At 48.8% G+C, this 2,855-nt stretch overlaps 1 protein-coding gene across 1 annotated transcript in view; it reads right to left on the bottom strand.

Moving 5' to 3' along the window:
- FAXC (failed axon connections homolog (Drosophila)) overlaps positions 1-130 on the bottom strand; it is a 74,878-nt gene extending 74,748 nt beyond the window's left edge. The window contains exon 1 of the mRNA XM_011956448.1: positions 90-130. The gene's annotated coding sequence lies outside the window, so the exon portion shown is untranslated. The remainder of the gene's footprint in view (positions 1-89) is intronic.
- Between the last annotated feature and the right edge of the window lie 2,725 nt (positions 131-2,855).

Raw genomic sequence — 2,855 nt, 5'->3', positions numbered from 1 at the left:
GATCCCGGTCCTCCCCTACCCCGGCCCGCCCTCCGCCTGCGCTCCAGCCCCTCCCGCGGGCCCCAGAGCGGGGAACGCGCAGGACTCACCTGGGGCGGCGCGGAGCTGCGGGCAGGAGACGCCACCAGGCGGGGGCTGGGAGCGGGGCCGGGATTAAAGTCGGGAATCAGATTGCTCTGGCCATCAGGAAAGCGCTGTGTATTTGCATAATGTGTAAAAAACACTCTTATTACATTACACAGTTACCTCGAGATTGACCAGGTGTTCGCAGGGACGAGATGTCTGGTTTGACAAATAACAAAATACCTAGAGAGATTTCTCTGACAAACCCACTTCAAGTCTTTCCTCTTTGAAGTCACTATCAGGGAACTCGCTGATACAGGGTTTTGGTTGGGGGGGCGGGGGTCCCTCTTTTGGTTAAGAAAATCTGTCTAACAACTGTGTGTGTGTTCAGTGTATTTTTTTCCTTTAACTTCATTTATTAAAGTTCATAAGTACAAAAAATAGAAGCTTGTAATATATGCACAGATTTTAGCAAGAGCATGGATAGTTTTAAATTGGAAGAAATGAAAAAGCAAACAGGGCAGTGGAGGTTCATCACTCTTAAGGTGGAAGGATGGATCAAAGAAACCTCCAGACTTTTGCCTGGGGAGCAGAGATTGAGGTGCAAAAGGACTCCCCCCTTTTTTCCTCTCCTGCCACACCAGCCCCTTAGAACACGCAAGGAGTGTGGTCATGTTGTTAAAAAATAATAAATATGGACGTGTTGCCTCAACGAGACAGGGGGAGGGGCTAGTCAGCTGATGCCTAGGCCCCAGCATGTGAGACGCCCCAGACACTCCTGGGAACCTGTGACCTCCCAGGAAGAAGTAATGTGTGTGGTTTTAAGTGAAGCTCCCGTGAGTAGGTTGCAAGGAGTGAAACCCAACGACCTCCTGGGGTGACTGAGGTGGTCACCAGCCGATCTTGCAAGGAGAGAGACCAGAAAGCTGCCTGGCCTTGTCGCAAGAAGTGGAGTAGTTAAGTTTGGGACCAGAGCTGCAGTGCTCTGGAAGAGGGAACAAGGAGGGCTGGCACCAGAGATTCTCCATGCTCCTTCTGTGCCCTTCCCGCAGAGCGCTCAGTCTTTGCTCTCAGTGAACACTGTGCCAATATTTAAAGAATATAAGTTTGATACTTGGGATCACATTATTTGTGTATCTAGGTCTAGGCATGGGGATGGGCATAAATTACCTTGAGTGGAAGAATATGGAAGGCAAAAGGGAGAGTCAATCCTGACAAACCTAATGCCCAAAAACAAGTTAGAAACCAGAAGAAGTATAGTATTTTTATCCCAGAAAGACACTGACTACAATTGACTCTCACTCATAGTGACCTGCCCCACTCACACATGCAGGCCAGGGGCCCACTGCTGCTTCCTGGGAGTATCAGACAACTGTTGAGCATCAGCTGGTCTCTGGTTCAAACATGGTTTACATTTTGAGAGGAACACTGCAGTGAAAGTCTTTAAGAAGCAGATGGGGGCTGGGCATAGGTGGTTCACACCTGTAATCCCAATACTTTGGGAGGCTGAGGCCGGTGGATCACCTAAGGTCAGGAGTTCGAGATCAGCCTGGCCAACATGGTGAAACTCCGTCTCTACTAAAAATACAAAAAATTAGCCAGATGTGGTGGCGACCGCCTGTAATTCCAGCTACTCCAAAGACTAAGCAGGAGAATTGCTTGAACCTGGGAGGCAGAGGTCGCAGTGAGAAGAGATTGTGCCTTTGCACTCCAGCCTGGGCAACAAGAGCGAGACACCATCTCAAAAAAAATAAAAATAAAAATAAAATAAAATCCCACAAGAGAAACTAAAATGTCATCTTAATCTGATACATGTTAAATTTTAACTTTTAGATCCATGGCATAGAAGAGAAAATATGATTATTGCTAGGGCTGTATAAGATGAAAGGAGGAAGAGTAGACTGAGGAGACAGCAAATCTGAGTTGGACAAATATTTGGTATCAGAATGTCAGAATAGGCCAGGCATGGTGGGGTGACTCACGCCTGTAATCCCAGCACTTTGGGAGGTGGACAGATCACTTGAGGTCAAGAGTTCGAGACCAGCCTGGCCAACATGGTGAAATCCTGTCTCTACTAAAAAAATACAAAAAGTATCCAGGCATGGTGGCAGGCAACTGTAACCCCAGCTACTCGGGAGTCTGAGGCAGGAGAATCACTTGAACCCAGGAGGCAGAGGTTGCCATGAGCCGAGATTGCACCACTGCACTCTAGCCTGGGTGACAGAGTGAGACTCCATCTCAAAAAAAAGAAGAAGAAGAACCTCAGAACAAACCTTTGGGGAGCAAGGAAAGCAGCTCTAGCCGTAAAGGCACCGACTGATGCAATCCTCAGCCAACTCTTCATCCAAAGTCAGACTGAGTTCCAGAAGGAAAAGCTGCTCTACAAAGGGGTGCAAGCCAGCTGTAGAAAGATGGGAGACTCAGGCTCAGGGGCAAGGGACTCAGCCCCAGAGGAGTGGTAGTGGTGGGATGAACTCAGCAGAAAGGAACTGAACACAGCTGGGTTAACAAGAGGAGCTAAGGAGGCTGACTCTTCAAAAAATGCCTCCTCAGAATCCCCAGTGTAGAGCCAGGCCGCAGGCTGAAGCCACAGTAGCTATGCAGGGCCTGCCCGCTGAGGCTGAAGGTACAGGAGCTGAACATGTCTGCACCCCAGCTCTCCTCTTCAGGCTCCTATAGTTAGTGAAAAAATTTGAAGACTCTGGGCACTAGGCTGGGCATCTCTACTCCACCCTTTCTACCACCACCACCACTAATTTTGACAGCTTTGGTGCCGTACGCATGGACATTAG

This window comes from Colobus angolensis, unplaced genomic scaffold (assembly GCF_000951035.1).
Source record: "Colobus angolensis palliatus isolate OR3802 unplaced genomic scaffold, Cang.pa_1.0 Scaffold418, whole genome shotgun sequence".
Taxonomy (NCBI): domain Eukaryota; kingdom Metazoa; phylum Chordata; class Mammalia; order Primates; family Cercopithecidae; genus Colobus; species Colobus angolensis.
The sequence above is the reverse complement of the archived record's forward strand: the minus strand, read 5'-3'. Positions and strand labels throughout refer to the sequence as shown.